The 24,648-nt window shown below is 34.1% G+C and overlaps 1 protein-coding gene across 2 annotated transcripts in view; it reads left to right on the top strand.

Moving 5' to 3' along the window:
- The first annotated feature begins 366 nt into the window (after positions 1 to 366).
- Positions 367 to 24,648, top strand: part of LOC126965847 (5-hydroxytryptamine receptor 2A-like) — a 63,116-nt gene continuing 38,834 nt past the window's right edge. For both annotated transcript variants that reach the window (XM_050809609.1, XM_050809610.1), the window contains exon 1: positions 367 to 609. The gene's annotated coding sequence lies outside the window, so the exon portion shown is untranslated. The remainder of the gene's footprint in view (positions 610 to 24,648) is intronic.

The raw sequence follows: 24,648 nt of genomic DNA, 5'->3' as shown, positions 1-24,648 counted from the left end.
ATAGTATTGTACATGTAACTATAAGATTTGTTTTGTTTGAATATATGTTCATGTTATATATAAATTTAATTAAGTAATTTATTTTATGCGGTAGGTATATTGGCGGCATAATCAGAATGTAGCCATACTATTTGCCGTAAAATCCACATTCGGCAGATTTACATAATCACCTATTACTACTAATGTGAAGAACAGTATCACACTGTATGAAGGTACTATGTTATACATTTGAATACAAAAGTATTTTGAAGGGATTCTGAAATACACTCTGTATTTCAGAATTACTGTTCTGAGTTGATTTCCCGCGCTTAGCAGCGAGATGTCCCGCTAGTATATGACGAGACTGCAGATGCTGTGGACGTTTGTCTAAATACAGCCTGCAAATTTTCGCGGCCTTTTCATTTCGCTTGAAAAAGTAAAAATATACAACTACTACCGTTTTTAGTTTGAAATTAAGAACAACCTTGATTTGTAGGACGAAACAACTTTAATACGTTTTAAAAGTTTTTGTGAAGTGATGTGAAACTTAAATTTTAGTTACAAATTAGTTTGCCAGTTTTATGTTCTACATAGAAAGAGAGATAAAGAACAATATTTTCATTAACTTCTGTGAGTATTTAACAGTTAGTTATCATATTTGTATTTGTTGCACAAATTTCGTTATAAAAACAATTGCTAAATAATTAAGTCATGCACTATCTTTCGTTTACGTCTACCGTATAATGGTCTACCCCTTAATATATTATGAGGTAACCTATCAATTTAAATGTTAAAATTATTACAATAAACACTTTTTTTGTTAATTAATTGATGTCAAACACGTTCTGTAAGTGTTGTTTAATTTTAAATTATTAATATAACATATTATATATTATATAATTATTAATATAACATTCATTTAAATTTATTAATTAATTTTAATATTTTTCATAGAAATTACACACTACGGATTTCCAATAACATGACACAAATAATGAAACAGCAATGTGCATAAAACGCTTAAAACTGTGGAGTCGCTTCATTTAATAAAAAAAGATTATTTTATTTGTATATAAATAAAGAAACTTTAAACAAGAACCAAAGTTTTTAGAATATATTTTTAATTCTTTACGTTTCTAATGCGGCAATTTGTTATGTTTTTTAAAGTGATAACCCTCACTTCACAAATAAAATTTGAGAAACAAAATTTTATGAACAATGCGGGACTCGAACCCACGACCTCTGGCGTTCCGTGCCAGTGCTCTAACCAACTGAACTAATCGTTCGAGTGACGTATCGTCATAAAATCTAGTATGCTGTTGATGATGTTGTTGATTTTGAACAAATCAACTCTCAGGTTGCAAGCTCTTCGTTACGCATTAGTCTAAGTCAAAGTGATATAAACTTTATTCAAACTAGTCTTAAACGAAGCGCTTTTGAATCGTCAGTAAAAATATTTCAGTAATATGAATTACTGAATCTGCTACATGTTCGGAAAAAGAAGAGCTCATGAGAATCACATACAAGAAACTCAACGGACACTCTTTTCAATCAAATAGATTATCTTCTAATGGCTGTGATGTACACAACAAATTATTTTTCAAGGTGCTGCATCCAATATATGAATCGTGTTTTAATAATTTAAATCATTTCTTAAAAAGTAATAAAGAAAAAACTGTATAAATATAAATTATCGCATATTGGATGAACCTTTAAAACTTGCGTTTATTGTTTGTGTAAGGATGCTTCGTGAACATGATGGTCAACTACGACTCGATAAATAAACTCGAGCGCTGTAGTGTAAATCTCACGTTAAATATTCTTAGTAATATTTGCTCATGCCCATGCCCTTCCAACATTCACGGCATGATAATAATTCAATTCAGTAGTTGCGGGTGACGCGCGGGCGATGTCAGTCGAACTATGACGTCACAAAATAATTGTAATATAAAAAAGCCCCGATGTGCGAGTCGGACTTGCCCATGAAGGGTTCCGTAGCAGCAAGTTACAGATTATAAAAGTTTTAATAATAGTGTATTTGTGATTGAAGTTATTGATAATACGAATAATGACGTATTAAAAAAAAACTACTTTCTAGATCTCGTTCAAACCAATTTTCGGTAGAAGATTGTATGATAATGTACATCATATATTTTTTTTAGTTTTATCATTCTCTTATGTTAGAAGTTACAGGGGAGTAGGACACATTGTACCACTTTGGAATTAGTGTCTCTCGCGTAAACTATAAATAAAAAAGTGGCTGTGACATACGGATGGACAGACAGACAGACATGACGAATCTTTAACGGTTCCGTTTTATACCATTTGGCTACGGAACCCTAAAAAGTGTTCTAAGCTTCTTGTGGCAATAACTTCGGTAAAACAAGAACAAACACAAATAGGTTATGTTAAATTTAAAATTCTTATGGCGTAGCTGATATTGACATATTTGCTGATTCATTTGAAACATTGGTAATCTTTAAAAATGTTATAATTGGAAAATTAATGTAACTGTGTAACATACTCATTTATAAATTTAAAAAAACAATTGTTTTATTCTTAACTTATACTATATAATACCTAAAATTTATTATTTCTGTGCATGCTGTGTTTTTTTTATTTGTAAGTAATCAATACATTTCGTTCCTAGTTCTTAGTTCTACTTTTTATATTTGTGTGTTTTATTGTAAATAAACCTAATAAATAAATAAAAACATAAATAGTCTATTGTTTCATGTACGATATATTTGATAACATTTTAGTGTTACTTTTAGATCCTTTAGTGTTGTCTATTGCCTTAGAAAAAGTAGCGTTTCATCAGTGGGAGCATAGACGGATTTAGGGGAGGGCAACAGGGGTTAGAGCCCAGCGAATCCACAAAAGAGGCGCCCTCCCAAAAGACTTCGGAAAAACAGATTCAAATTCAGATTTCAAAAGATAATTAAAAAAAATAAGAAGCCTCCAACAACGATCGAGCACCCTCGAGCATCAATTGAAGCCTGCTCTCTCCAGAATTAAAAATGGTTTACTTGGGGAACTGGATTTCATCGAAATCATCAACGATTTTTCAGCGAAAAAAGCTCGGAGCGTTCCGGTAGTTAACCCAATAATTTAATTTCAGATAATTCTTACATCCGATTATATTTATGAAATTATTCTATACTCGGTTTTACTTGGTTTTTGTAATTGCCCATTTTATTTGGAAAGTAATTTAGGGCCAGGGGGTGCCGGTTAGATTTAACTTTCTTTCTCGTACAAGCTGCGGAATGAGCTTCCTTATGCGATGTTTCCAGGACCATACGATATATGTACCTTCAAAAAAGCACAAATTCCCCTGGTGTCGGTCAAGAGAATGTGGCCATTGAGGGTTAACATCAGATGACCTTTACGCTCGTTTTTCTCCTCTTCCAAAAAAACTGGTGTAACAAGGTTAAATATCTCATGTCGAATGTGACGAGCGTAATAACAAGACCACTCAGATTATTGGTTTTGTCAATAATTATCGACGGCACTGAAATTGTCACTAACCAACAGGTGAACTGTTCGCCTCGTCATTTTTACTAATAAAAAGAGCGCAACTAGCGACTAGTTGCCATTGCAGAAGCGAAATGGGAAATAAGTAACACGTAATTATTTTATTCAAAATATCATTTAATAGAAGGTAAAAACCCCACCAAAAAGTATGCCTCAGACATTAGAAAAACGGGCGACCTTCTTTTTTTTCATAAAAATATCGTTATAATGTAATATCGTAAAATAATATTAGTAATAGCCTGAGGGAGGTCGCTCCATTCCCAATATTTGGTATCATAAAGAACACACATTACGTTGTTTGATGCATGACTAGGCATGGCTTGTACAATGGGTACAAGACAACGATATATTGAATACGATATAATTACTAAAAATACACAAATACTTATAAATATCCATGACTCGGAAACAAACATCCAGACTCATCATATTCATCGTTGACACCAACCGGGATTGGAACCCGGGATTTCTAACTCAGTGGGCAAGGTCACTAACCACTGAGCTGAAAGTGCTATATTCGTTGGGTGTTTGAAGATGTAAAGCTATAGTTTTGCCAGAAAAGGAACTACAATATAAGCTGTCGGCGAAAGTACTTGTCTATTCCGAATAAAAATAACGAAATGACTCAGCATAAGTATGCTTATAGCAAATTGCTCTTTAAGAACGTAGATGACATGTAAATGAAAATATCCAATGATTTATGATGCGATTATTTGAGGGTAATATCTTTAGTAGGAAAACTTAACATGAACTGAATGTAATGTTGGGCGAGCGAATGAAGATCGACTTGGATTCATCCGTTTAATTTTATTCAATAGTTTAACTCTGTATTTTGTTGAGATAATTGACATTTGCCAAAATTGTTGATCAATCATTGATGTACAATCAATGACGTTCTCTAGAACGTTCTCTACGTTCTCTAGAACGTTCTCTACGTTCTCTAGAACGTCATTGTGTACAATAATGTTATGGTTATTTGACATTCCAATTAGGACCAACATTCAGTTATCATAATATTGACACACTTTTTACACAAATTATCTTGCCCCAAGTTAAGCAAATATAGCCTGTGTTATGGGGTTACAAGACAATGATATATTTAATACAATATACTTACTTAAACATACATAAATTCTTATAAAAATACATATAAACATACATAAATACATATAAACATCCATGACTCGGAAACAAACATCCATATTCATCATATAAATAAATGCTTGCACCTACCGGGATTCGAACCCGGGACCTCTAGCTTAGGTAGGATTGCTAACCACTCGGCTATACAGGTATGATAATATTAATTGACTAATTTGTAACCTGTTAATATTGTATTATTTTAGTTATTATATTTTTAGTAATTGTAATATTATATAATCACATGCAAAATCTTAGTGATGCCACTTTATAATGAAGTTGGTAGTTTCGTATTAATTAGATTGGTAGTAGGGTAACTGTTACGAATTGCTCTCAGCTATTGGGTACACTTCTTGTTGAGGCAGTCGAAAGTGTCGGACGTGTTAGCTGCTGGTCACCCGACTACCCTATTGTTATAAATAATTTAGTGTTACTTCGTGGCAGTAATGTTCAAACTCTATTGTCTGTACTTAATAGACGCGTAGGCAGAGTTTTGCTTCAGACAGTTTTTGATCGTGATAGTAAATCTAGTAACTGTTTATTGTACGTCAATGTGATCAATTTATTATTATGTAAATTGAGAGCGCTTATTGCTATAGTTTCGGTTTGTGTACTGAATTAATAATTAATTAGAGAAACTGAGGAACAGCTTGAAATTCATACAGTCAATTTGGTTGACGGGTGCTTAACCGAAAATCCAGACGCATAAGTCACACATCTGATATTTTCACAAAGTTTATACATACTCTAGATACTTAGATTAAAGATTGGTCTTCGCTACGCTTTTTTATTCGCTTTTTTCTTCGCTTTTTTATTACGTTACTAATAGTTGCTTGTTTGCGTGGCAGTTTTTGACACACAATGGCATCTTTCAAATTTTGTAACATACGCTTCGTGTTATTTTACATTGTAATTAATAAAATACAAAATACTTACTGATGATATGTTATCCCAGTGTCTTTCTTATTTCTTGTAGTTTTTTTTTTTAACTTTTTCTACGTAACCCGGCATTTTAGTTTCAATTATTAGCAAAATTTAACAGCCACAGTCTAACATTGTTGGAAACGATGTACTCAAGTACGCCCGCTTGTATTAGTTGTCGCACTTTGCGACTCCGCCTGTGTATCTAGTTGGAGCGCAGCGGAGACCAATCGTTAATCTTAGTCTAGATACTTTTATAATTGTAGTTGTGTAATAAGTGTTTAATAATAAGTAATTTGAACCAATTTCGAAAATAAAGTCCACGTTATGGAAAAAATAAATAAATACAAAAGTGTTTAAAAAACGTACCGACGAATTGAGAACCTCCTCGTTTTTTGAAGTCGGTTAAAAGAATTGAAAATGTTATATCTTGTACCCTGAACCAGTTTTTGTGTTGCTGGTATTTTTAATACTAATAATTGTAAAATAAGGGACGAGATGAGCAGAACGTTCAGCTGGTGGTTACTGATACATCCTGCCCATTACAATGCAGTGCCACTCAGGATTATTAAAAAACCCAAAAATTCTGAGAGGCATTACAATTGCGCTCGTCACCTTGAGACATGAGATGTCAAGTCTCATTTGCCCAGGAATTTTTCACTAGCTACGGCGCCCTTCAGACTGAAACATAATTAAAACGCCAACGACATTGAACTAATAGAAAGGTTTCAATAATCAACGAAGGTGACTTGTTTCAGTGCATAATTGAATTGATATTAATTATATGGGTAATGCTAAAATTAATTAATTAAAAATCTGTAATGTGAAAAATGTTCAACGTGATTTAAATCAGAGGTAACTTATTTCATCACTAATGAATATTTGAAACATGAATATTTATGATGTTATAATTTAGTTTCCATCTTTCAAATTATTTCTACAACTTTAAGGCATCAAACGTTATAGCTAGCTCTCGGACCCTATTATAAAATGCAATTTTTTTTTTATGGAATAGGAGGACAAACGAGCGTACGGGTCACCTGTTGTTAAGTGATCACCGCCGCCCACAATCTCTTGCAACACCAGAGGAATCACAGGAGCGTTGCCGGCCTTTAAGGAAGGTGTACGCGCTTTTTTTTGAAGGTACCCATGTCGTATCGTCCCGGAAACACCGCACAAGGAAGCTCATTCCACAGCTTAGTGGAAGTGGAAGAAAGCTCCTTGAAAACCCCACTGTGGACGACCGCCACACATCCAGATGGTGAGGATGATATCCTAACTTGTGGTGTGTCGTGCGAAGGTGGAATTCGGCGGCAGGAATCATTTATTACTACATTCCAAGTAGGAAAATGGTCAATGATATAATCTTGGATAATTTATACGTCTAGATAGTACCTCTTGTTACTAGGCATCACATAACAACAGGCCAGGTTTTAATTTAGTGTGCTTGACAGTAGCAGGACAGCTACGTCTTACACTTGCGTTACGCCAGTCATTTTGAATCAGCGTACGTGTGTTCCTGAAAATAGAGGCTAACTATTCGCCGTTTTTTTCAACGTGTTCACAGCTATCTGAGTCTATCTAATCTAATTTATATTAATTATAATAATACTATATTAATTATTATCTAAGCTCTCCGCTACACAAATATCCATCTATTAATTTAAAATTAGCTACATATCAACAAAAATTTTAATAAATTCATGCAATTATTTTGGTTTATAAGTGCTTATAACATTTACAGATAAGATTTCTACATAAAATAAATTGCATCCAATATTAAATTATAATATGAATATATAAAATGGGCATGAATAAAATTGCCACGTATATATTGCTCAAGTACACATACATATTAAACATAATACAATTCACTCAAAAGCAGCGTACTCAGATTACTACATAAAGTAAGTTAAATACTGGATTTATTAAATTCAACGCCAGGAGCAAAATACTATTTATTTAATTTAAACGTTAAACTAAATAAAAATTAAAGCTTTGGAGTACGTTCCAATTAACTGGTAAAGAGAAAAATAAATAAAGCCGGACGCATACTGAAAGAACGCCCACACACCAGTCCGAGGGTATAGGATTCAATGAGCAATCTCTTCACAGAGGTGAATGAACCTCAAATATTTGAGTAGGCGCTTGAGACACGCTCAACAAATAACCTTTTATCGCTTTGAATCGTTACACATATCATATTGTTCAGAACCGTATAACTTTTTTTTAAAACGTATGAAAATTAGGAAAAAGTTATACCAGTGCGAGGCTCCTTTGCACCGGATGCCGGCTAGATTATGGGTACCACAACGGCGCCTATTTCTGCCGTGAAGCAGATCTGACTTTCAGACTGAAACACAGTAATCTGTAAGCATTACATGTTTGTTCCTCGTATTAACATTATGAATGTCACAGTTTCTAGAAAATTCCTCAATGTGCTTATGAAAGAAAATTCCTCAATGTGCTTATAAACTGACTGATGCCTAGTTCCAGAAAAGCCATGATCCTAGCACATTCTTCAACTGAAAGAGGCATGATAAATAAATGTTATGTGCTTTTTAGCATAAATTTTTAAAACCCAACGATCTTGAAAAAAATTTAAAACAGAAAGAAAAATGTGAATGGTAAAATTGTAATTCGGAAACGTCCACTTTGAAAAAGGAATGGTTTTGTTTTGAAGTTTTTTTTCAGCCAATTCTTAAAAGAAGCTTACCGACTATAAAGTTTTTATGTACATAATTAAATTCTCTTTGGAGTCCTTTTTATTTCGAAAGTATATCTTGTGAACTTAAAACGTTATCCCAATAATTTTAAAAGTGTGATACTTACTTTTGAAGGCCAGTGTATATTACATTCAGGATGTTCCGAAATGATGTTATGTAAAATTGATTTCTTTTGGTGAATTAGACATTTATTAGTTACTTTAAGGAAAACTTTAATAATAATGATAATTATTCATAAAAATTTCGCTACAACTTTTTGATAAAAGTATATATTAATACAATTAATATTAAAACAGTATTAATATGGACAACAAAGACGTGCTACTAAAATCTCTTAAGTAAAAAGGCTGCTGAAATCCCTTTGAAGAGCCATCATGTTGTAGCGTGACGTCATAAAGTCTGTATTTGTTCTCGACTAATTACGAAGTCTCTTATACGATCAATACAATTACTACGTTACTAATTATGTTCTATCTGCATCCATTATGAGTTGCTTCACTTCATGTCATCAAGATTATTAGAAGTACAATGTTACTATAATGATATTATACAGCGTGACTATAATGATATTATATGTGAAGGTAAAATATATATTACTAACTGATTGATTGATGAATATTGATTAAAGGTAACCAATTTTTTATGGTTGAGGAGGACAAACGAGCGTACCCGGTGTTAGTGATTACCGCCGCCCACATTCTCGTAATATGTCGTAGTCGTCGAAGTCATTCCACAGCTTTGTAGTACGTTAATGAAAGCTCCTTGAAATCCGCACTGTGGAGGACCGCCACATATCGAGATGGTGGGGGTGATATCCTAATTTGTGGCGTGTTGTGCGAACCTTAAACGCATTTCTTGACACACCTGTTGTTGCGGATGTCCATGGGCGGTTGCCTCACCTCTCCCCATCCCGTGAGCCTCTTGCCTGTTTGCCCCCACTTATATAAAAAAAAGGTGGAGTTTGGCAGCAGGAATCAGGTGAAACAGCTCTTCGTTACCCTCCCCGTGATAAATGCGGTAGAAGACACACAATGAAGCGACGTCTCTACGCAACGCCAAGTGATCCAGCCTTTCACTGAGCACTGGGTCCCCAACAATTCGAGCTGTCTCTTTTTCAAATTCATATTCAAAATATATTTATTTGCTCTCACAATCACATAGTAAATACATTTTATTAATATCTATATCTAGACATTGTTTTAATTGTGAGAGACTAGTGCTTGAAATTAATAACAAATACCTGTGCTACAAGTCACTGGGCCCCCAAAGCACATGGTTATACTGATGTAAAGGATATATAAAAAATAAATATAGTATAATAAACAAAATTAGATAAAGAAAGTAATTGGCGTTAGTGTGGGTGATGGTTATGTGTATGTGTAACACACACTACACACGTAGTGTGTGTTGTACAAAATTTTTACCTTACAATATTAAGTTGTCAGTTTCAGAGTAGTTCAAATGTTTCAGTCATTCAAATAGATGTTTTTTACTTTTTTGATAGTTACTGTATGTAGTTTTAGAACTTTATTTATCTTATTAAACAAACAGCTACCTAAATAGCATGGGAATCTCTGAAGGGGGCACAGCAAGATAAAAAAAGAAAAGCTAATATATTTGTTACTGTAACCGTTTTTCATTAACAAGTCGTAAACAGTTTACCACGCCTGCCATTAGCTATTTAGTATTTCCTTTTGTTAAGCCACTAGCTTACGCATACACTGACAAATACACATTATCGGGCTGTCAGGTAGTTTACACGCTAGTATATCATAAGTCTATGGTGTGAATAGTGAGCAATCAAATAGGAGAACGACTCTATTATTAGCGCATCTATATCTGTTGTACTTTCTTAAATATTTTGTTATTATTCTTAACTGTTGTAGTAAATTAATGTCACAGCAGAACTACTACCAAACTGCCAAACAAGGTACGTCGAATTCAGTCAGAATTTTTGTGTTTATCAAGAAGCGGCACTATCTTGTAATTAGCAGGGCGTATCAATTACGATCAGCTAAACGTCCTGCTCGTCTCTTATGTCTTAAAAAAAGTTTATTATAGAAATGTTCATATGAAATAATCTAAGATTATTTATATGTCTAGAGAGAATAATATCTTGGTGCCTGGTTAATAACTGTATTGTGCATGACAAGCTACGTGTTACACTTGCGATACGTACGTCACTTTGTTTAAGTGTGCGTGCGTTACTGAAAATAGAGACTAATAGTTCGTTGCTATTTTTTCGACGTGTTCACAGCTATCACGGTCTATCTAGACGTATAATTTATCTAAAAAAATAAAAATAAAGTCTATCCTATCTACACAAATTAAATTTGAAAACAAAAGTTATGAACGATGCGGTACTCGAACCCGCGACATCTCGCGTTTTGTGCTAGCGCTCTTCTACTGAGCCAAACGTTACCGATAGCAAATTGATTAGATTCGAACGAGTGACCTCTCAAGTCAATTTACTAATATGCAAATATTGGGGTTGAGCAAGTTATCAACTGTAAATTAGATCCTTTAGATGAAGCCACAGCCTGAGTTGAACAATACATACAAGATTTATCAACGATACGTCACTCGAACGTTTGGCTCTGTGGAAGAGCGCTCGGACGGAATGAACGATTTTTTTTTAAATTTAATTAGTGCAATTAATCTCAGAAGTGAGGGTTATGACTTTAAATAATAACAAATAGTCAATCCGATATCTTAAATTTGACAATACCGTGTGTGTATATCAGTTTACAAAATTCTAGTGCAGTGTACAGCCAATACGGTTAATTTTTTTTACAGATATTAAAGAAAAAAATTAAGATTTATTAACGTCATATAACTTCTAGCCGGGCAAGTCACGTAAGTAATATAGTAATTTTATTTTAATTCTAAGTAATTATACTAAATTACTTAAATAAACAGTACTTCATTATATAGAGCGGTGATACACGGCTCTGTAATTAAGTCTCTTAATTAATGTTATTCATGATAAACCCTGCCTTGTCTAAAATTTACGAGGAAAATTATTTTATTAAAATACAGGACATTTTCTGAAGCGAAATCTACAACAGAATCACATTGAAGTGAACCTAGTTTTTATTTGAATCTAGGAAATCTTGAATTTGATATTTAGAGCTTATGACATATTTGGACTTTGAATGCTACAATCTTAGATTAAAGATTGGTTTCAGCTGCTCTCCAACTAGATACCTGACTACCTACGAACAATAGATTATTACGACAACTATTAGATACTTGTGTGCGTGGCATCTTGACACTTGATGGTGTCTTTCAAATTTTGTAACATACACTACGCGTTATCTTACATTGAAATTAGTAAAATATAAAATTCTTACTGATGATATGTGATCCCAGTGTCTTTCTTATTTCTTGTAGTATTATTTTTACAAAGTTTTACGACGCAACCCGGCATTTTAGTTTAAATATTTGGCAAAGTTTATCAGAACATCTGGCACGTCAATGTCACACATTGTTCGAGACTGGCTCAAGTACGCCCACTTGGGCGTAGTATTATTTGCCGCACGTTGCGATTAACCCTGCGGTATCTAGTTGGAGCGCAGCGGAGACCAATCTCGTAAGCAATTTATATTTTTTTATTTAGACGTGAACATGACCTTGGAGTGTTTTTGTTTCATCGATACAATAAATTGTAACATTAATAATTCGTAAAATAATGAAGCTGTTAATATTGGCTTAAAAGAGTGGCAATGAGCTTTTTGCCACTTCTTCTCATTAAAGCTCACCCTTTTCCAAAGTAGTGGTAATTATGGTAAAATATTTGACTTTTGACCTCAAAGTGTGAATTTTGTTATTTGATTCGTATTGATTTTGTTGTAGCTAAATTATCCACAGTTGAATATTACACTTCGTTAAGTTGATACTGGAGTCAAAATTGCGTCTCCAACATTATTCAAACTAACAGCAATTTTTACTGGCTGGCTTTAAGAGTTATTAAATTTTCGTATATTTTTTCGCTAAATAAACTCGACTAGACTTGTTGTTAACATGTCTCTAACTGTAAAAGTTACGGGTATTTTGGATTATTTTTGGCAATGTATTAATATACAAAAAAATCTTATATTCTATAGATTTATAATCATTTTATAAATAACTAGCCATTCCCGCCCGCTTCGCTGGGCGAACTTTAAAAAGAAATTAATAATATTTTATTCAGCTTATTACTAATGCAATAAAAAAAATATGTAGCAGATGTATGTAGAATAAATTTCGCATCGAATGGTGGTAGTTTGATGTCGATACGATCAGTGGTTTAGGCGTGATTGAGCCTCAAACAAAGACCATTTTCATTATTTAAATAGAAGACTTTATAAAAACTGTATAGTAATAGTTTCACTTGCGCGTTATTTTGGCAATTCCTTTGAATAGCGGTCTTAAGTTTCATGTTCGTCGATGAAATATATCTAATAAACCGAAGGGAAGAATTGTCCTCCGGAACTATTCAATTTGGAATGTCTCTGCAATTCTTAAGCTTTTCAGATCTTCAGTATTACGGTTAAACGATCAAAGATCACAAGGAGTTCTATATGTAAGCCAATCACTCCACGTCAATTCCAACAAATGTGTTTAGTTCTGCATCACCTGCAATGCAGATTCGATCACCTCACTTAACTTTCAATGCCAACTTTTTCAATAATGCCAAATTTTATTTGGCTCGGAATTCTTGATAGTTTTCCGCAATCATACTGTTACCGTCTCCAATTGCCAGAAGACTTATTTTGTCGCCGTCAGTATTAATTAGAAGTAAGGTGAGCGTAGACTCATAATAAAAGTTCTTTATATAAGATTTAACAAATTATTTTGGTTACTTCTGTATTTGAAATTAATTGTAAAAAACACTTTTGTTTGTTTTTCAAGTGTGCCATAGTTTTGAAATTTTTGACTGGTGTTTTTTATTATAAACTCTTAGATTTTTGTTTCAACAAATCTTTATTTACTCAGAATCAGTTTTTGAATTTAGTTTTCTATAAATATGATTTTAAACTGAATAAAAACAGTTAATTCTAAAATAAACAAATTAGGTACGTACAGTTAATTCTAATTGGTTTAATACGGACCCCTTTTGGGTCAAAGCCTCCTCCAACTTTCTCAGTCCTGGCCTGTTTTAATCCATTCCCTTCCCGCTATCCCTATAATGCAATCGATCCATATCTCTTGGGTCTTTCGACTTGTCTTTTTTATCGGACCTTTCCATTTTGTCACCTTCAGCGTTCATCTTTTGTCTTTTACTCTGTACATATTATGTCCAGCCCACTACTATTTTTGCTTTAAAGCATAATATTCAAGAGCATCTAAATGCTTAGCTTTTTCCTTATATTTATGCTTCTAATTTTTTGTATTTTGTTTAGATTAATGATGCTTCTTTTCACTGCTCTTTGTGTTGATGTTATCTTATTTTTCATTTTATTTGTGTAAATAATACGATATATCAATTACAATCTATTTTTGTTCGAAGCTGTAATCTCCTTTAGCAATTGATAAGGGTGCATGTGTGATACGAGCGATACGTTTGCAAAATTTAGGTTTTGAAAAGGCTTCTATATAAACATATTTTTATATATGTCCATTTAATCCCTATTTGCATATATAAAGAATATATGGTAACAGTATAATATAATACGTTAAACCTTTTGAACTCGGTTAGAAGCTTTTACAAAACAACTTAGAATCAATTAACCTATAAAATAATATATAGCTGATTACGAATATTGACAACAGGAGTCTAAACTACGAGTTGTCAACTACTAAGCCCATAAAATACAACTGACGCATTAAATTTAAGAATGATTAAATAACTATATAATATCATACAAATATCTGCTAAAGAATTAGCATAGAAGTGAATAAACGAATAATCAAAGTTTAGGTAAAAAAAAATCCAAATAACGATCCTATAATCGTCTAATTAGCAATTGCTCATGCGATCTGAAATGTTTAATAAAAATTCCTTAACGCATTCTTTAACTCAAGTTGCGAGGCTTCCTAAGTTCTTGAAAAAGATTTCTAATTAAATTGTTTCCTTTTTAGCAAAAACATTTGAAAGTACAGTTTTCTACGCATTTTTAGTAAAAACATTTGAAAGTACAGTTTTCTACGCATTGAATTGAACATAGATTTATTTTTTTATTATGCATCAACAGTCCTAATTACACATATACGAGTAACAAGTACATAACACTATCTAAGAAATTGAATTACTGATGCGAGTAACAATAACAGATGTACACAACATTCACAGTTACTGCTGTGAATATTGTCTTGGCATAACTCTAGATTCCAAATTACAATGGGGCCTCCATATTGAAGGATTGGCGAACAGACTTAGTTCTGCAGCATACGCGGTAAAAAAGATTAGACAATTAACTGACATAGATACGGCGCGACTAGTATACTTTAGTTATTTCCATAGTATTATGTCCTATGGTATATTGCTATGGGGCAACGCTGCCGATATTAATACAATATTTGTGCTGCAGAAGAGGGCTATTCGCGCTATTTATAACCTAGGTCCTAGAGAATCATTGAGAGCATAATTCAAAGAAATTAACATCTTGACTGTTGCTTCTCAATATATTCTTGATAATGTAATGTATGTTCATAGGCACATAAGTGAATTTGCCAGAAACTGTCATAACCATAATGTTAACACCAGGAACAGACATAAACTGATGATGCCTACTACTCGGCTAAGTCGAGTAAGTAAGTCTTTTGTGGGGCGATGTATATGCATTTACAACAAGAACCCAGAAAATGTTCAAAACAAAAGTATTACGTTATTCAAAAGAATTGTTAAAAAACGTTTGTGTGGTAAAGGTTACTATAACATAAATGACTTTCTTAATGATACCACAGATTGGGAATGGAGCGACCGCCGTCAGGCTATTAAATAAAAAGTTTAATTGTACAATGTTACTTTGTAAATGTTACTTTAATTGTAAAACATATTTTTGATGGAAAAAAAGCCCGCTGAGTTTGTTGCGCCCATTCTTCTCAGGCCTGAGGCATTCATTTTGGAATGGGTGGTAGATTTTTTGCCTTCCAATAAGTGATTTCACATTCCATTACAATGCAGTGCCGCTCAGGATTCTTAAAAAACCCAAAAAATCTGAGCGGCACCACTACTGCGTTCGTCACCGTTGAGACGTAAGATGTTAAGTCTAATTTTCCCGGGAAATTCACTAGCTACGGCGCCATTCAGACCGAAACACAGTAATGCTTACACATTTCTGCTTCATGGCCCCGTTGGGTACCCATAATCTAGCCGTCATCCTGTGCAAAGGAGCCTCCCTAGTAGATCTCCTCCACTGGTAGATCTATATATATAAAAGTAAGTTCTAAGTTATATATAGGTATTTACTACAGAGTACAGTTAGATTGCTACGTAAGTTTTTCATCTTTCTGCGAAAATTACACAAGATTGATTTATGTTTTATCTCTTCTATTGTTATGTAAAAAGGAGCTGATAAAATGAACACGGAAAGTATCGACAAGTTCTGGCAATCAATAACCTATTAGTTCTGATTCACTGGGTCCACGCTTTGTCTGTTTGTGACTTTGATTGGTACCGCTTATAAACGTTGTGACTGTCAAACGAGCGACTATTTCATTCTGCAGAAAAGGTCGTTTTGATAGGTTGAACTTTATCACTTATCGTAATGTTTCCTGTTGTGTAATTTTTGTCAAAAACTCAAAAAACTGCAGGATTCAATTGAAGTTTCGTGTTACGTGTTTTGTCCGCAATGAACTCCTAAACTACCGAACCGATTTTAATCAAATTTTGCACACTTTGTGCAGTTTGACCCAAATTGAGAGATAGGAGTTTTTATTTCGATTCGTGATCCTTAATATTTTTTAATTTAAATTTTAGGAAATAAATTTGTGACATAGGTACGGTTTGACGGTTCTGCTGTGACTCGGCCAAATAAATAATCATAACAAGAACAGGGAAAAACGAAATAATTATTGTAATAGTTTTTATCATTATCATCATCAGCCGGATGACGTCCACTGCTTCACAAAGGCCTCCCCCAAAGATTTCCATTACGATTGGTCCTGCGCTACTCTCACTCAAAGTAGTGGTTATATTTCTACAAAATTTTGTAATTAACAAAAAAAGATTTTACGTTCTGATATGAAATTTCGTATATAATATATGCAATTGTTTATGTGAATCGATCCGGTCACCATCTAGTTTTCATATAAGATTTCGAATGGTTTGTTAGGATGAACTTTATCATGCGTTGAAGAGCAATTTATGTTTTACTTTGAGAAGTAAGCAATATTGATTTTACTGTTTATAGTAACAGTCCAAACTATGTTCTGAAAATAAGTAAGTTATGATATTTAAATTATCTAACCTAAAAAACAGGAAACTCACTGAATAGTAGTATCTTTATTCGTATGTCTTCATTAGTTTAGCTGACATTTGTACTATTATATAAAAATACTGTAATTTATCTATAAATATTAAAATTATAAAACAAATCTGTAAAGATCTTCGAGAAATAAAGAAGCACTGGAAAAAATACGTTGTGTCCTCATTGAAAAACGATATTTGGAAATTAATTTCGCAATATTCGTTTATCCAATCACTCTGACCCACTCAATCATCTAGCTTATTCTCAATCAATAAAGGTAGCCAATTGCCAACCTGACTTAGTTGTCGGCACGCTCATATTATATTTTTTCTCTGAGATGATTTATACGTAAGCGCCTTTTTTGAAGGTACCCATGTCATATCATCCCGGAAACACAGCACTAGGAAGCTCATTCCACATCTTTGTTGTACGTGGAAGAAAGTTCCTTGAAAACCACACTGCGGAGCGCCACACATCCAGATGGTGGGGATGATATCCTAATTAGTGGCGTGTCGTGTGAAGGTGGAATTCGGTGGCAAGAATCAGGTGAAACAGCTCTTCGGAACTCGCCCAGTGATAAATACGGTAGAAGACACACAATCGAGCGACATATTATCTACGCAACGCCAAGTGATCTGGCCGTTCACAGAGCATTGGATCCCCGACAATAGATAGACTGTGAACGGTGAGAACATGTCGGAAAAAATTGCGGCGAACTGTTAATTCTACTTAATTGTAGCCTCTATTTTCAATTTTCAGCAACGCACGCACACTAAAATAATAAAGCTGGCCTTTTGTCATTCGTTGCCTTACAGCAAGAAGCTCTATGTAGAAGTGTAAATTATCTAAGTTACTTCCATTTCAATTTTGTTATTATATTATTATTGTTTATCTACACCCACTACATTTAAATCCTCTATTAAAGATTCTAAAATAGTTAGGATTCATATTAGGGGTGTAGATAAAGTCTTGTATGCAACTGTTGATAATTAGGTATTAAAACACTCATGTGATACTATTATTCCACTCGGCTTCGCCTGGACATTCGTGTTTTAATACCCCTTATTACACAACAGCTGCATAAATAAATATTAGAAATTAACAGCTATAATAATATAAAATCAGCATCATGGTAAACACATTTCTTGCGTCGCGTATACACTCTGTGAATTAATCTGCTGTTTTCCCGAACCCATACAACTTAGGGTCCTTTAAGCTTTCCTTTAAGCATACTCCAAACTTAAAGGCCAGCAACGCATCTCTTGACCATTGGTGTTGAGGACGTTCATTTGCGATAGCAGCTATTCTTATTTTAAAGAAACTTTTACTACATAGCCTCAAACTTTTTCGTCTATCTATCGCATGACGCATTACAGACGAACTCTGTGTAGGGGTCAATTCATTAATTTCTACTATTTCATTCTATTTCACCAGTTTTTAGATCTACTTTCCGAGAGGTAGCGTGGGTTCGAACCGCACCCTTAGGTTCGGAAACCGAATTAGGTTTCCTGATCAGGAATTCAGATTCGGAAACCTGAATGCTCTAATTACATAAAAAATATTCAACAAGGCGTACATTATTCTTATTGTTTCCGAATGGAAAAAAAAAACTAATGTTCGTTTCATTGCGTTCGGTTTGTAAGAACAGAAAAAACTCAATGACGTCATCCCGAAAGCAGCTCTCACGTACATTTCGGCTCAACCGCCGCAGACGCACGGAAATTTCAATTCAGATTCGCGCGAGCTTTGTAGCGAGTGGACGTCTGTAGACTCGTCTTAGGTAACAAAATGTGTGAAGCGAAAAATTTAATAATGGCGGTGAAACAATATCCATGGCATTTTTTTTAGGTATATACTTATTTTCTCAAAATTGTACCCAGTAACGACAATTCCTCTTGTTTAGCGCTAGTAAAAGTGCAAAAGTTTGCTTTTTTTGTTACTACGCTGAATACGAACCTACCTGACACAATATAGGTCATTGATTTCAATATCGAACGTTTATACGTAAGATCTAACGGTTTTGTTTGCTTCTTATTTCCAGTTGACAGCTACTTGAAGTGCATCAAACTATTAATGGAATTTATCTCAGATGTCCAACAAGACATCAGGCTTTCTTTCATGAATCCTTGCCTAAGCAAACGTAGGCACGCCAACCCAAAATAATTTGTTATTACTAAAGTGATATCTCTCACTTCTGGGATTAATTATACAAATTAAATTTGTCGATGCGGGACTCGAACCCGCAACCTCTCGGGTTCCATCCGAGCGCTCTTAGCAACTGAGCCATCCGCTCTAATGACGCATAGTTCGTAAAAGTTGGTATGTCTCAGTTTCAGTTGAACAACTGAAACTTCACTACCTGAGAGTTGAAAATAACAAATTGTTTAGATTTGCAAAAGCGACATCAAAATTTTTGAATGTAGGTTTTTGTAATAATAACTTTTCTATTTTCTACCAGACAAATCAATCCAGTAAAAGTTCTCAATCAAATGAAATCAAAATTATTTTATTCATGTAGGTCAAGGAAATGACATCTATGAATGTCCAAAGTTTCCTTTTCTTTTTACATTTACCACCATTTCGTAAAAGGTTGAGTTTTAATGAAAAGAGGTGACAACTGCCACCTTTTTAAATCAAAGTATTTACACCTTCATCGTTTTACAGATCATTTCAATTACACTGTATGTAAAATGATCCAACTTAAATACTCAAACATCAAATATATCATACCGATAGTTGCAGAAAGCATCTTTAAAGTTAATGTTTCATCTATACTTATAATACCGTCACTTTTTCTTTTCATTTTGACAGTCAAGTTAGCATAGTATATAAAGAAAAAAAAAATATGCTTTCTTGAACTAGCGGTTTGTTCTTTAATTCTTAGTAATATCGAGCTAGCCTCGTTCTTCATACTAATAGTAAAACGTATATTATATGATTGGACATTGGGAGAATTTTAATTAAATCTACAGCGATCAGTTGCGATTAGTTACCTACGATAATATATTTTCATTATTACACTATCCAATTACGATATTATGTTATATTCGTTGTATTATTATTACCTGACTAATAAGCATTCAATGCCCAGCGAAAATTATGAATTCTTTATTTGTATTAGGCGTCTACTGCGTTGTGAACTAGTGTTCCAGCCAAATTCACTATTTACGTTCGTTAAGTAAATCTTCTTTGACCAATCTTCCCTTCGTGACCAAATCACCAATTAACATATTAATTTATATTATTTATTCAAACAAAACAAATCTTACAACAATATTTACAATACTGTGATTACGTTAAATTAAAACTATCTCTAAGGGGTCTTCCCTGGGGTATATTTTTACCTATAATTCCGGCATCATTTATGTGTTGGATAGCTAGGATGATCCGTTTACCGAAATAGTTTCCAGGATTTCCAGTAGACCTATTGAGGTAGCTATACAAGCTACTTTTTATAATCTCCGCGCCTCCGGGCCCCACGGGCCAAGTGTCTTCATATCAAACGGCACAACCGACGTTCTTGCGACGTTTGCTGTCTTCGGCAGTCGAAGCAGCAGCCCCAGCACCAACTGAAGTAACTTGGACATGAGAAGGAGCCAGAGTGTCGACGTGAGGTGCGTCGTACACCAGCACCATTCACCGTGCATAACATATAATTTAAGGATATTATTATTAATTCGTAAGTAAAGCTCGTGGAAAATTATTTTAAGGACACTACATATCTTAGCCTTGACAAGTAGTCAAGGATATTTGCTACGAAAATTAAACCAATGCGAGTGATGTAGCGTGTTGCCGCTAATAATTAATCCATGAATAATGTATTTTACGCTTAACTGTGGTTAATGAAATGACCATTTTTGTCTGCAAAACCACAAAATTATAAATAAAGCTATTAAATATGTGGTGAACTGAGTTTTAGTGAATGTATTAGAGCATGCATTACTGCGCATTATAACTGGTTTTATGTGCAATGCAGGTTTTAATAGGTCACGACACCAGATCGGGTTTCGTTATAGATCTGGACACTAAACTCTTATGACATGGTTTAGTACTTACTGAAAATTATAAGAAACTTTATTCAAAAGTCACCGAATTCAAACGGTTCTATGTATAAATCAGGTACCTTTTTGTGATTGTATGTGCAAACAGGTACCTATGAACATTGTTTTTGTTATTTGGTTGAGTTCTCGTGACAGGCTTCGTCATACTCGCTTAAATGCCACTACTTGTGACAACGACGTGGGACGGGTCGTTCCCTCCCTAAAATATGGTTGAGAGACTGGTCCATGCGTCATGCTCGTGGCGCTGCTTGTATAGTGGCGGGATGATACTGGTACGAGAAACAATGCTTCATGTTTTTTTTTTTAATTTTAGTTATTATATCTTTATAATCGTATATATTTTTAATACCCGTAAAAGGCATTGAGTAGGTACTCTACGTTGGAGTATTTTTATTACAGCACATTATATTTACATTGTAATTGGTTAATGTTTACTTAAAAGTGTGGCATTGAGTTTCTTGCCACTTCCTCTCGTTAAAACTCAACTAAGGCAAAGCCAAATTGCCTTAGCGCAGTCTGTTTGAAATGATACTTGCCGTCCAATTCTACCTTCGCATCACACGCCACACGCCACTAAATATCATCCCCACCATCTTAATGTGTGGCGTTCTTCCACAGTTATCCTAGAAATTTCAGTTCCGCGTTCGTTTGCAAACGATGGCGCATAGATAAGCTTACTACAATCACAATATCTCAGACTTAGGAATAACATGTTCACCAAAGTCGCCAAAAACCAATAAAGTCACCGTTAAATTAATCTTACATTCAAATTTGTTTCAAAAGTTGTAGATTGTAGTATTGTAGCCATTTGTAAAAAATTCTCACTTCTATTTTAGTTTTCATGATAAATCAAAAGATGTCTATTAGTACTATAGTTACACAATACAAGTTCCATCAGTAAACGGTTTTCCAGCCTCGATACTTGAATTTCCGCTTGCTATAGCCGTGGTTCTATGCTATGCTATATATTAAGAAGGTTCGCGGAGTTTTTTTTGCAGTTTCAGTTTGTTTCTAAGGTCTGCGGCATATATATTTTCGAAATGATAGCAGATTTTGATTTAAGCGATACTAAAACCTGAGGCTCGATAAAAAATGTAAGAATTTGAGATTGGTCGCGTGGACTGCGTGGAAGGTGACCTATGCCTTGGACCGACCAGATCAAGCCTGCTGTGGGCGACTACGTGCATGAGTGCACTCGAATGACTTCTAACTGAGAGAGATGGCACACAATTGTGAGGCGTATTACATTATTGAATTATCGACCGAGAAGAAAGAAAATAGTAATTTATTATATTTTTCCTGTTTCTAGCCAGTCGCACAAATTTGCTTTCTTTTTCTAATTTCCACAATGACATTTTATACTAATAGAAAAAAAATATTCACCATTTTTCCCAAACAATTAAATAAAAGTATTCACTTAAAACTTTTATAAAACAAAACAAAACAATGGGATGTCGCCGACAGCTCAATTATAAACCCAGCTAGCTTGTTACTTGAGACAATTGAATTCATAAAGATAATTAAGATGTGGGTCAAAATAAAAATACCGTGAAACCCGTTTTCCTTAATGTATTGTTCTAGTCTTATTTATTAATACACAAATGCTGAACGGGCTGACGTTGTTTTGCCCAAAGAAAATGTAAATACTACGTAATAAGAGGTACTGCCTGAGGGGACAGCCTAAGTAAAAATTGAAATTTAGTTTAGTGTGATCGTGCAGCGTTTTGACATAATAATAATAACAATAATAAATTTATTTATTTCAGGCAGCATTGCCCATATATTGTTAGTATTAACTTATTCTAGGTTTAGTAATATTACAAAGATTTATTTTTAGATTTAAGAATAATATTCCATTTTCTATTAATAAAATTATGTACATTATTTAAGACTCTTAATATACTATTTTCATTTTTATTACTTCTATCCCTAATTGAAAAAATCTTTTTCCTCAGAATAGCATAAAAATCATCTACTCTGTATAAGGCAAACATATGAGATGCACTACAAAAACGTGGTAATCCCAAGGACATCCTAAAAGCATTATTATATTGAACTCTAAAAATTTTCATAGTTTTACGTGTATGCACAAGTTACTTGTATAAAAGGACTGACAGTAGGTGGTGAACAGTAGCTTTTTGACATTCCTACTGCACTTCTGAAATCTTCTAATTATCATGTTCGCCCTAACTGACAAATTTCGTCTCTCTATCTATACCATCATCATCACTCAGAGTGCTGGTAGCAAATGGCCTAAATATTTAAATTGATTTACATTTACTAACTCTTTTCCATTAAGATATATTGGAGGGACGCAGTCAGGACCGCGCCCCGACCGAAACACTAAAACATTACTTTTTTTTCATTATAAAGTAAACCATGTTTACTTGCATATTTTTCACAGATTCCCACCATCACTCTGAGTCCTCTGATTGAGGGACTGAGGAGAACCATGTCATCTGCGTAGCTCAGGTTATTAACATTAAATCCTCCTATATGACATCCAACATGAGTCTCACTCAGTTCATCAATCAAGTCATTAACATACAGATTAAACAACAATGGAGAAGTTAAACCACCCTGTCTTACTCCACAGTTTAGAACGTAAGGATCTGAATATGAACTTTGCCATTTTACTACATTTTGTTGATTTTGATACCAATACCTCAAAATGCGTATAAAATGCGTACGTCCGTCTGGCACGCCAGCCATTTCTAACTTACCCCATAACTTATCGTACTCCACACGGTTAAAAGCTTTGCTTAAATCAAGAAAACAGGCATATACTGATGTTTTTCTTTCTGTGTAATAAGCAATACAAAGTTTGAAACAGTAGTAATTACAGTTAAAAATTAAGTACCACGCGCCCACTCGTTGTAAGAATTGTCATATGTAATGGAAAGACCGTTTGCCATTTACATCGACTATCTGAACTCTTTCGCTTAAATATGATTTTAACAGATTTAGGGCTCTATTTTTCACTCGATAATGCTTTAGTTTTAGGAGTAAAGTTTCATGGTGGACGCAGTCCAATGCTTTGGTCAAATCACAAAAAATGCCCAATGCATCCTGTGACTCTTCCCAGGCGTCAAAGATGTGCTTAATGAGTCTAGTACCCGCATTAATTGTTGATAAGCCCCTAGTGAATCCAAATTGATTTTTGTTCATTAATTTACAAAAATGCATTTGTAGCTGTTGAAGCAAAGGTTTTTCAATTATTTTACTAAAAACAGGCAGCACTGAAATAGGTCTGAAATTTGCAGGGTCAAAAGAACTGCCCGATTTAAATAAAGGTATAACATTGTTGTATTTCATGGCATAAAACGGCATAATATTAAATTCAATGTAAGTTTATAGTGAAAGTTATAAAGTGGTAATCCACCATATGAAGAAATTTTTGAATACTGGATCTTATAACCATGGAGTTTTATAAGATCTGATTGACTTGGAAATCCTAAGGCTACAACTAATATATTTCTGTGGTATGCTCAAATTATAAGATTTTTTTTTTTACGGAAAACGAGGCCAAACGAATGCACGGGTCACCTGGTGTTAAGTGATCACCATCTCTTGCAACACCAGAGGATAAGCAGAAGATAAGAGCATGAGACTAGATACAGGAGACAACTGAGAGCCGTCAGGGGGTTCCTATCCGGCCATTGCATACTGAATGGGCACCTAGCCAGAATGGGTCTCAGTGAATCAAACCTGTGCAGATTCTGCTGTGTAGTCGCTGAAGACCCCATACACATCATTTTGGAATGCGAAACCATTGGCAGAATCAGGCTGGGGTGTCTTAAAATACCTTTACGTGCAGCAGAGAACGGGCTCCACCTGGACCCTCTGAGGATCCTACGCCTTTTAAAAGTAATAGGTCTCGAGGATATAGTTTAA

The sequence above is a fragment of the Leptidea sinapis genome, chromosome 9, assembly GCF_905404315.1.
Source record: "Leptidea sinapis chromosome 9, ilLepSina1.1, whole genome shotgun sequence".
NCBI classification, from domain to species: domain Eukaryota; kingdom Metazoa; phylum Arthropoda; class Insecta; order Lepidoptera; family Pieridae; genus Leptidea; species Leptidea sinapis.
This window is presented reverse-complemented; position numbering and strand designations above follow the sequence as displayed.